Source organism: Ambystoma mexicanum, chromosome 4q (genome assembly GCF_040938575.1).
Source record: "Ambystoma mexicanum isolate Mex_15411 chromosome 4q, UKY_AmexF1_1, whole genome shotgun sequence".
Taxonomy (NCBI): Eukaryota; Metazoa; Chordata; class Amphibia; order Caudata; family Ambystomatidae; genus Ambystoma; species Ambystoma mexicanum.
This window is the reverse complement of record NC_090928.1, coordinates 1316539603-1316551196: the sequence shown is the minus strand read 5'-3', so window position 1 is coordinate 1316551196 and position 11594 is coordinate 1316539603. Positions and strand designations below refer to the sequence as shown.

The window sequence follows — 11594 nt, the reverse complement described above, 5'->3', positions numbered from 1 at the left end:
CAAGCCCCCCGCACTCCTCCACACAGGACTCATTCACAAGCCCCCCTCACTCCTCCACACAGGACTCATTCACACGCCCCCCTCACTCCTCCACACAGGACTCATTCACAAGCCCCCCTCACTCCTCCACACAGGACTCATTCACAAGCCCCCCCTCACTCCTCCACACAGGACTCATTCACAAGCTCCTCTCACTCCTCCACACAGGACTCATTCACAAGCCCCCTCACTCCTCCACACAGTACTCATTCACAAGCCCCCTCACTCCTCCACACTGGACTCATTCACAAGCCCCCCTCATTCCTCCACACAGGACTCATTCACAAGCCCCTCACTGCTCCACACAGGACTCATTCACAAGCCCCCTCACTCCTCCACACAGGACTCATTTACAAGCCCCCTCACTCCTCCACACAGGACTCATTCACAAGCCCCCTCACTCCTCCACACAGGACTCATTCACAAGCCCCCTCACTCCTCCACACAGGACTCATCGGCCGTGAACGGCATTAATAATCAAAAATATAAAAAGAAGAGAAAATTAAGATTCTATGAGATTAAATCTATGAAGCGGTAGAAAAAGTGGCTGAATATCCAGCATTTCTCATGCAATCATACAGGAATCTTTATTAAAAAATACGGACAGGATGCAAATGCTAACTGAGGTCATATTGTGTTGTACTCGTGTCTCTTCTCTTCCTTTGCCGGGATCCCTTCTGCGCATGCGCCGCTGAACGCGTATCCGCGTTCTGCGCATGCTCTTTAGAGGTTTCACTTTCTACGCAGGCTCTTTCCCGTATTCGATTTCTGCGCATGCTCACAGGATGGTGTCTCAGCACTGCGCATGTCTGTTTGCCGGCTCTCGCCCCGTATCTTCCCCAGTCACCCCGCGGCCCGCGCTTCTCAGCGGTGGAAGTGCTGCTTTGGGGCCCTCCGTGACCGCCTTCAGTGCCTCTCGCTCACACACGTCTCAAAGGTGACAAGACAGCACAGGCGACGAAGCAGTCCCTCTGCCATCACTCCCTGGAGGTGAGCTGCAGTGCCAGGAACACACTGAGTTGCAGTGCCAGGAACACACTGAGCTGCAGGTGCCAGGAACACACTGAGCTGCAGTGACACAAACACACTGAGCTGCAGGTGCCAGACACACTGAGCTGCAGTGCCAGGAACACACTGAGCTGCAGGTGCCAGACACACTGAGCTGCAGTGCAAGGAACACACTGAGCTGCAGGTGCCAGACACACTGAGCTGCAGGTGCCAGGAACACACTGACCTGCAGTAACACAAACACACTGAGCTGCATGTGCCAGACACGCTGAGCTGCAGTGCCAGGAACACACTGAGCTGCAGGTGCCAGACACACTGAGCTGCAGTGCCAGGAACACACTGAGCTGCAGTGACAGGAACACACTGAGCTGCAGGTGCCAGGAACACACTGAGCTGCAGTGACACAAACACACTGAGCTGCAGTGACACAAACACACTGAGCTGCAGGTGCCAGGAACACACTGAGCTGCAGTGCGAGGAACACACTGAGCTGCAGTGCCAGGAACACACTGAGCTGCAGTGACAGGAACACACTGAGCTGCAGGTGCCAGGAACACACTGAGCTGCAGTGACACAAACACACTGAGCTGCAGGTGCCAGACACACTGAGCTGCAGTGCCAGGAACACACTGAGCTGCAGGTGCCAGACACACTGAGCTGCAGTGACAGGAACACTGAGCTGCAGTGACAGGAACACACTGGGCTGCAGGTGCCAGGAACACAAGGAGCTGCAGGTGCCAGACACACTGAGTTGCAGTGCCAGGAACACACTGATCTGCAGTGCCAGGAACACACTGATCTGCAGTGCCAGGAACACACTGAGCTGCAGTGCCAGGAACACACTGAGCTGCAGGTGCCAGACACACTGAGCTGCAGTGACAGGAACACTGAGCTGCAGTGACACAAACACACTGAGCTGCAGGTACCAGACACACTGAGCTGCAGTGCCAGGAACACACTGAGCTGCAGGTGCCAGACACACTGAGCTGCAGTGACAGGAACACACTGAGCTGCAGGTGCCAGACACACCTAGCTGCAGTGCCAGGAACACACTAAGCTGCAGTGACAGGAACACACTAAGCTGCAGGTGCCAGACACACTGAGCTGCAGTGACAGGAACACTGAGCTGCAGTGACAGGAACACACTGGGCTGCAGGTGCCAGGAACACACTGAGCTGCAGGTGCCAGACACAATTAGCTGCAGTGCCAGGAACACACTGAGCTGCAGTGACAGGAACACACTAAGCTGCAGGTGCCAGACACACTGAGCCGCAGTGCCAGGAACACACTGAGCTGCAGTGCCAGGAACACACTGAGCTGCAGTGACAGGATCCCACCGAGCTGCAGGTGCCAGACACACTGAGCTGCAGTGACAGGAACACACTGAGCTGCAGGTGCCAGACACACTGAGCTGCAGGTGCCAGATACACTGAGCTGCAGTGACAGGAGCACACTGAGCTGCAGTGACATGAACACACTGAGCTGCCAGTGCCAGACACACTGAGCTGCAGTGACAGGAACACACTGAGCTGCAGGTGCCAGACACACTGAGCTGCAGGTGCCAGACACACTGAGCTGCAGTGACAGGAACACACTGAGCTGCAGGTGCCAGACACACTGAGCTGCAGGTGCCAGACACACTTAGCTGCAGGTGCCAAACACACTGAGCTGCAGTGGCAGGAACACACTGAGCAGCCGTGCCAGGAACACACTGAGCTGCAGGTGCCAGACACACTGAGCTGCAGGTGCCAGACACACTGAGCTGCAGTGCCAGGAACACACTGAGCTGCAGTGACAGGAACACACTAAGCTGCAGGTGCCAGACACACTGAGCTGCAGTGACAGGAACACTGAGCTGCAGTGACAGGAACACACTGGAACACACAGAGCTGCAGTGACAGGATCACACAGAGCTGCAGGTGCCAGACACACTGAGCTGCAGTGACAGGAACACACTGAGCTGCAGGTGCCAGACACACTGAGCTGCAGGTGCCAGACACACTGAGCTGAAGTGCCAGGAACACACTGAGCTGCAGTGACAGGAACACACTAAGCTGCAGGTGCCAGACACACTGAGCTGCAGTGACAGGAACACTGAGCTGCAGTGACAGGAACACACTGGGCTGCAGGTGCCAGGAACACACTGAGCTGCAGTGCCAGGAACACACTGAGCTGCAGGTGCCAGACACACTGAGCTGCAGTGCAAGGAACACACTGAGCTGCAGGTGCCAGACACACCGAGCTGCAGGTGCCAGGAACACACTGACCTGCAGTAACACAAACACACTGAGCTGCATGTGCCAGACACGCTGAGCTGCAGTGCCAGGAACACACTGAGCTGCAGGTGCCAGACACACTGAGCTGCAGTGCCAGGAACACACTGAGCTGCAGTGACAGGAACACACTGAGCTGCAGGTGCCAGGAACACACTGAGCTGCAGTGACACAAACACACTGAGCTGCAGTGACACAAACACACTGAGCTGCAGGTGCCAGGAACACACTGAGCTGCAGTGCGAGGAACACACTGAGCTGCAGTGCCAGGAACACACTGAGCTGCAGTGACAGGAACACACTGAGCTGCAGGTGCCAGGAACACACTGAGCTGCAGTGACACAAACACACTGAGCTGCAGGTGCCAGACACACTGAGCTGCAGTGCCAGGAACACACTGAGCTGCAGGTGCCAGACACACTGAGCTGCAGTGACAGGAACACTGAGCTGCAGTGACAGGAACACACTGGGCTGCAGGTGCCAGGAACACAAGGAGCTGCAGGTGCCAGACACACTGAGTTGCAGTGCCAGGAACACACTGATCTGCAGTGCCAGGAACACACTGATCTGCAGTGCCAGGAACACACTGAGCTGCAGTGCCAGGAACACACTGAGCTGCAGGTGCCAGACACACTGAGCTGCAGTGACAGGAACACTGAGCTGCAGTGACACAAACACACTGAGCTGCAGGTACCAGACACACTGAGCTGCAGTGCCAGGAACACACTGAGCTGCAGGTGCCAGACACACTGAGCTGCAGTGACAGGAACACACTGAGCTGCAGGTGCCAGACACACCTAGCTGCAGTGCCAGGAACACACTAAGCTGCAGTGACAGGAACACACTAAGCTGCAGGTGCCAGACACACTGAGCTGCAGTGACAGGAACACTGAGCTGCAGTGACAGGAACACACTGGGCTGCAGGTGCCAGGAACACACTGAGCTGCAGGTGCCAGACACAATTAGCTGCAGTGCCAGGAACACACTGAGCTGCAGTGACAGGAACACACTAAGCTGCAGGTGCCAGACACACTGAGCCGCAGTGCCAGGAACACACTGAGCTGCAGTGCCAGGAACACACTGAGCTGCAGTGACAGGATCCCACCGAGCTGCAGGTGCCAGACACACTGAGCTGCAGTGACAGGAACACACTGAGCTGCAGGTGCCAGACACACTGAGCTGCAGGTGCCAGATACACTGAGCTGCAGTGACAGGAGCACACTGAGCTGCAGTGACATGAACACACTGAGCTGCCAGTGCCAGACACACTGAGCTGCAGTGACAGGAACACACTGAGCTGCAGGTGCCAGACACACTGAGCTGCAGGTGCCAGACACACTGAGCTGCAGTGACAGGAACACACTGAGCTGCAGGTGCCAGACACACTGAGCTGCAGGTGCCAGACACACTTAGCTGCAGGTGCCAAACACACTGAGCTGCAGTGGCAGGAACACACTGAGCAGCCGTGCCAGGAACACACTGAGCTGCAGGTGCCAGACACACTGAGCTGCAGGTGCCAGACACACTGAGCTGCAGTGCCAGGAACACACTGAGCTGCAGTGACAGGAACACACTAAGCTGCAGGTGCCAGACACACTGAGCTGCAGTGACAGGAACACTGAGCTGCAGTGACAGGAACACACTGGAACACACAGAGCTGCAGTGACAGGATCACACAGAGCTGCAGGTGCCAGACACACTGAGCTGCAGGTGCCAGACACACTGAGCTGCAGTAACAGGAACACACTGAGCTGCAGGTGCCAGACACACTGAGCTGCAGGTGCCAGACACACTGAGCTGAAGTGCCAGGAACACACTGAGCTGCAGTGACAGGAACACACTAAGCTGCAGGTGCCAGACACACTGAGCTGCAGTGACAGGAACACTGAGCTGCAGTGACAGGAACACACTGTGCTGCAGGTGCCAGGAACACACTGAGCTGCAGTGCCAGGAACACACTGAGCTGCAGTGACAGGAACACACTAAGATGCAGGTGCCAGACACACTGAGCCGCAGTGCCAGGAACACACTGAGCTGCAGTGCCAGGAACACACTGAGCTGCAGTGACAGGATCCCACCGAGCTGCAGGTGCCAGACACACTGAGCTGAAGGTGCCAGACACACTGAGCTGCAGTGACAGGAACACACTGAGCTGCAGGTGCCAGACACACTGAGCTGCAGGTGCCAGACACACTGAGCTGCAGTGACAGGAGCACACTGAGCTGCAGTGACATGAACACACTGAGCTGCCAGTGCCAGACACACTGAGCTGCAGTGACAGGGGACACACTGAGCTGCGGTGACAGGAACACACTGAGCTGCAGGTGCCAGACACACTGAGCTGCAGTGACAGGAACACACTGAGCGGAAATTGCCAGGAACACACTGAGCTGCAGGTGCCAGACAGACTGAGCTGCAGGTGCTAGACACACTGAGCTGCAGTGACAGGAACACACTGAGCTGTAGTGACAGAAGCACACTGAGCTGCAGGTACCAGACACAGTGAGCTGCAGTGACAGGAACACACACTGAGCTGCAGGTGCCAGACACACTGAGCTGCAGTGAGAGGATCGTCTGTTCAGGGTAAATGGTGTCTTGGCTCTGCCCCCCCATCCTTCAATTTAGCCTTTCTCCTGTGAATGTTGTGGTGCAAGGGGGTGGTTTTTGGGGGCAGGGGTCCATTCAGCCTTTCTTCTGTGAATTTGCTGGAGGGGGGCCGGTGCTTGTGGGGACGGGGTGTGGGGGGCTGTGATGGGGGCTGGGGGTGGGGTCCATTCAGCCTTTCCTCTGTGATGGGGGAGGGGTCCATCACGCTTTTCTCCTTTGAATGTATGGGGTGGAGGGGCAGTGATGGTAGGGGCGGGGGTTGGGGTCCTGTGATGGTGTGGGCAGGGGCGTGGGGGGATAAACAGCTCTTTCCCTGGACAATTCCATTATACATTGTATTCGTCATGCAAATGCTTGCAGTGTTTAATTTAGATCATTCTTATTGTAGATGAATTAATCACATGATAATGTTTGCCTTCTCCAGACCTGACTACTCCATTGGTGTGTCGTCCTGTTCAGCAAAAGGTACAGAGCACAGCCTGCAAAAGGTAAATAACTGCTGTGATAGATGTCTGCCTCTCTGCACACGCTGTTCTTTGTGTGTGAGGTGGAGTGTCTCCTGGCCTGTGTACTCGTGCCCCCCACCCCCTTTCCCCTTTTCCCTTTCTGTACAGTAAATCCCCCATCCCCTGCTCATCGTGTCCTGCGGGGGGACTAGAAACCAAAAGTGGCCCTGGAAATTGTTTTCAAAGTGACCCTGTGTTGGACTGACCAAGGAAGAATAATGAGCAGTAACAAACCTCTGAACAGTGAGGATGATGTGAGTAAAGGGTGCATGTCAAAGCACGTTTATCCATAAACAGTGATTAAAAGTCATGTTTTCAACATGTACAACTCATTTTAGGGGCCCTGTGCAGACAAATGTCTTTCCAACCAATCAAAAGAAAGGTAGCGCTCCAACTATATTCCCCTACCCTCGTCCCCTGCACCCTTCGCCACTTGCCATAGCTTGATATGCCAGCCCCAAGAATCTCTGTTTCGCCTCTCCCCCTGCGCCCTGTCACAAACCGTAGCTTGATATCCTATCAAATCAAAACCATCTCCCTGGAAATCCCCTGATCCCTGCACACGGAACAATGAACAGATCATGTTTTTCAAATGCCACATCAGTATTCCATAATGAAGTGTAGTTGTGTTCTGGCATAGGCACAGGACCCAGTCCAATAATGGCAGGTACGAGGCAGGTATACGGGCTGTAGTATAGATGTAGTACACAGAGTGGGTACATCTACTCCAGCATAGGCACAGGACCCAGTCCAATAATGGCAAGTACGAGGCAGGTATACGGGCTGTAGTATAGATGTAGGACATAGAGTGGGTACATCTACTCCAGCATAGGCACAGGACCCAGTCCAATAATGGCAGGTATACGGGCTGTAGTATAGATGCAGTACACAGAGTGGGTACATCTACTCCAGCATAGGCACAGGACCCAGTCCAATAATGGCAGGTATACGGGCTGTAGTATAGATGTAGGACATAGAGTGGGTACATCTACTCCAGCATAGGCACAGGACCCAGTCCAATAATGGCAGGTACGAGGCAGGTGTACGGGCTGTAGTATAGATGTAGTACATAGAGTGGGTACATCTACCCCAGCATAGGCACAGGACCCAGTCCAATAATGGCAGGTATACGGGCTGTAGTATAGATGTAGGACATAGAGTAGGTACATCTACTCCAGCATAGGCACAGGACCCAGTCCAATAATGGCAGGTACGAGGCAGGTGTACGGGCTGTAGTATAGCCGTAGGACGGAGCAGGTACATCTACTCCAGCATAGGCACAGGTCTCAGTCCAATAATGGCAGGTATACGGGCTGTAGTATAGATGTAGTACACAGAGCGGGTACATCTACTCCAGCATAGGCACAGGACCCAGTCCAATAATGGCAGGTACGAGGCAGGTGTACGGGCTGTAGTATAGATGTAGTACATAGAGCGGGTACATCTACTCCAGCATAGGCACAGGATCCAGTCCAATAATGGCAGGTACGAGGCAGGTGTACAGGCTGTAGCATAGACGTAGGACAGAGCAGGTACATCTACCCCAGCATAGGCACAGGACCTGGTCTAATAATAGCTAGTAAGAGACAGGTATAAGGGCTGTAGTATAAATGTAGGACAGAGCAGGTACATCTACTCCAGCATAGGCATAGGTCCCAGTCCAATAATGGCAGGCACAAGGCAGGTATATGGGCTTTAGTATAGATGTAGTACACAGAGCGGGTACATCTACTCCAGAATAGGCACAGGACCTGGTCTAATAATAGCTGGTAAGAGGCAGGTATACGGGCTGTAGTATAGACGTAGGACACAGAACAGGTACATCTACGCCAGCATATTTATTTATTTGTTTATTTGTATTGCGCTGGTATCTCGCAAGTCTCGGGGTCGCAGAAACATGGACACAGGGTATGATAACAATTACCATGAGACAGGAACCAGCATAGGCACAGGACCCAGTCCAATAATGGCAGGTACGAGGCAGGTATACGGGCTGTAGTATAGATGTAGAACACAGAGTGGGTACATCTACTCCAGCATAGGCACAGGACTCAGTCCAATAATGGCAGGTATACGGGTTGTAGTGTAGATGTAAGACACAGAACAGGTACATCTACGCCAGCATAGACGCAGGACCTGGTCTAATAATAGCTGGTAAGAGGCAGGTGTACTTCCTGTAGTATAAATGTAGGACACAGAGCAGGTACATCTCCCCGGCATAGTGTTACGAATCTGACAATGCGGTCACTGACTCTCTGGAGGGAAACTTCTCCTATGTGGCCAATGAAAGGTAGGAGCTACCTGACTGTGCCCCTGGGGGTGGCTATATGCGGGAGGACCACACGGGTGAAGACCAACTTCAGGGAGGTAGGGAACCCATAGTGCAATATAATCTGACGACCTTAATTCCTCATGGCACCTATACAACATACCTGAATGGCCTATTGCAGCACAGAGGAAGACATCCCAGTTTTCTTAGCCAAATACCCTGCTTGCCTTCCCATCTCCATGTAAGTACTGAGACGAGGAAGACAGAGGGAGTAATGAAGATGACTAGAGGCGGGAAGCCAACACCGCGCTCTAGTCTTTGGAAGCGTTCAACTTCTGCCGGGAAGTCTGAAACTGTCATTGCTGATGGCAATGGGTAAGCGTCTCAAAGTAGAAGGCTGCTAGTAATCCGTGAGGGCGCGAGAAAGCAGGACAGACAGCGTGTGGAGAAGCCGTGATGAATGCAGTACTACCTGCAAGCTGGGAGCAACAAAATATGCCCGGAATCAGAGAGATCAGAGCAAAGATGGACTGGCTGACTGGATGAACACTGAGTCAGCGGATCGAACAAGAAACAACAGGGAAGCTGCAGACACCACCAGAGACGCTCGGTAAGCCCAGGGACATGGAATGGATTATTGGGGCGACTGAGAGCAGATGTTGGGTCGCATTGAAAACGCAAGAGGAACTCATTGAAATTAACAAACAAACTGATGTAAATGAGAATATTATGAAAAGAGGGTCGGTGGCCCAGTATTCCGAAGGAGTGGACAACATGTACATGAAGCTCTACACTCCGCCATGAAGGACATGAGTTTTACCCAGCTTGTGAACTCCCCTACCCCTACTAAAGGAAGAACCCTTGATTGGATCCTCTCACTCAACTCAGATATCTCCATTGACTCTATAACTACCGTAGATTGGTCAGACCATCATAATATCATGTTCACCATCAACTCCTTTGCACCCCTCGCTATCAACTCAGAAGTCACTAACTCCTATAAAACCAGAAACCTCCGTAAACTCACTCCAGAAACCCTAGAACCACTGCTCTCTAAAGCACTAGACACACTTTCCATCCCCGATGACAACCCCAATTCACTAGCAGACGCTTACCACAACTGCCTCACATCAACCATTAATGTTGTAGCCCCACTCATTACTACAACCAAGCACTCAGAAAAACAATAATGTTTTTGGTTCATTGAGGAACTGGTCGCTCTCAGGAGAACCAAACGGGCCCTTTAACACACTTCTAGAAAACTATCTGAAATAGCCTACCGGGAAGCTAACAGAACTTAGAAAAAATCCATCACCACACATAAAGCAAATGCCTTTAACACTCGGATCAGCAATGCTGCATCCGATTCTGAAGAACTTTTCACAATTCTAAAAAAATTGGAAAATCCTATACAAATTACTAACTGTACCAACTCTAGCAAAGAATGGTGCACCACTCTCCAAGACGCTCTTGCTGCCAAGATCAACCTCCTTCAAAACAAAATCCAAACTAAAAAACAACTCTTACAAGACAAACATTCCATTGACACTCACCCACAAACCAACAATGGCAACACTAAATCATCTTTCCAGTTCACACCAGTCTCACAAGAACTATTGCTCAATACCATATCCACATATCCAATTGCAAGGGAGACTCTGTCCCGGCTAAAGTAGTCAAATTATGCGCCCATGCACTGACACACATTATAACGAAATTCATTAATGCCTCCTTTGACAAAAACTCAGTGCCAGCTAGCATCAAGGAAGCTTGGGTTACCCCACTACTAAAAAAAGCCCAACCTCGACCTCACTGTGCCCACAAACTATAGACCAATAACTATGGTCCCTTTCCTATTAAAAATCCTTGATAAAATAGCTCACAATCAGGTCTAAGCAGATTTGGAAGATAAGCAACTCCTTGGCACCAGACAATATGGCTTCTGCCCTAACCATAGCACGGAAACAGCGCTATTGGATCTCAAAATCCAAATGGACTCTATCAGAGACTCAGGAAAGCTCTGTATCCTTCTCTTATTGGACCTCTCTGCAGCGTTCGACCTTGTGTACCACAACAAACCCTGCACGACCCTAGCTAAAGAGCAATTTCTCCAAGGACGTCACCACGTGGATGAAATCCTTGTTAGCAGAATAAAATTCTAGAGTGTCCATAGGCAAAGAAGCGGCAGACCCCATACCAGTCCCCATAGGTGTCCCACAGGGATCCTGCCTATCTCCCATTCTCTACAACGCTTACACAAAGCTCCTCTTCTCAGCATTGGATGATATGGGTGTCATCTACACCAATTTTGCAGATGACACCCAGATTCTCATCACACTCACAGGAGATTATACAAGACACATTTACTATAAATAAAATCTATTCCATAATTCAAAGCTGGATGGCTTTAAACAGCCTCTGTCTTAATGATGAAAAGACAGAGATCCTCATTGTGGGCTCACAAGCCAAAATAAATGCCCGTCAGCCAGACTATGCCACAATCAACATAGACGGCACCATCACCCCAGTGCTCAAACATGTAAACACATTAGGAGTCTATCTAGATTCAAACCTATCCTGGACCAAACACATCAGTACACTCTTATCTTCCACGTCCTACACTTCAAAGCTCATCTCACTCAGCCATCAATTCCTGACCCCCTCCAATTGTATCACTCTAGTAAGGGCCCTGGTCTTATCTAGACTCAACTATTGCAACATGCTATTCCTAGGTACTTCGGCCACCAACTTCAATAAACTGCAGATGATACAAAATACATCCCATAGGGCTGCCCTCGGAATAAGAAAATCGGATCACATGTCCAAAATCAGAAGAGAGCACCATTGGCTCCCCATCAAAGCCAGGATCTTAACACTCTGCACCACCTTCAA

General features: G+C 51.9%; 1 protein-coding gene across 4 annotated transcripts in view; it reads left to right on the top strand.

Annotated features, from left to right (window-relative positions):
• The first annotated feature begins 834 nt into the window (after window positions 1-834).
• Window positions 835-11594, top strand: part of LOC138468427 (zinc finger protein 615-like) — an 85360-nt gene continuing 74600 nt past the window's right edge. For all 4 annotated transcript variants that reach the window (XM_069608983.1, XM_069608986.1, XM_069608984.1 and 1 more), the window contains exons 1-2: window positions 835-1029; window positions 6352-6415. The gene's annotated coding sequence lies outside the window, so the exon portion shown is untranslated. The remainder of the gene's footprint in view (window positions 1030-6351; window positions 6416-11594) is intronic.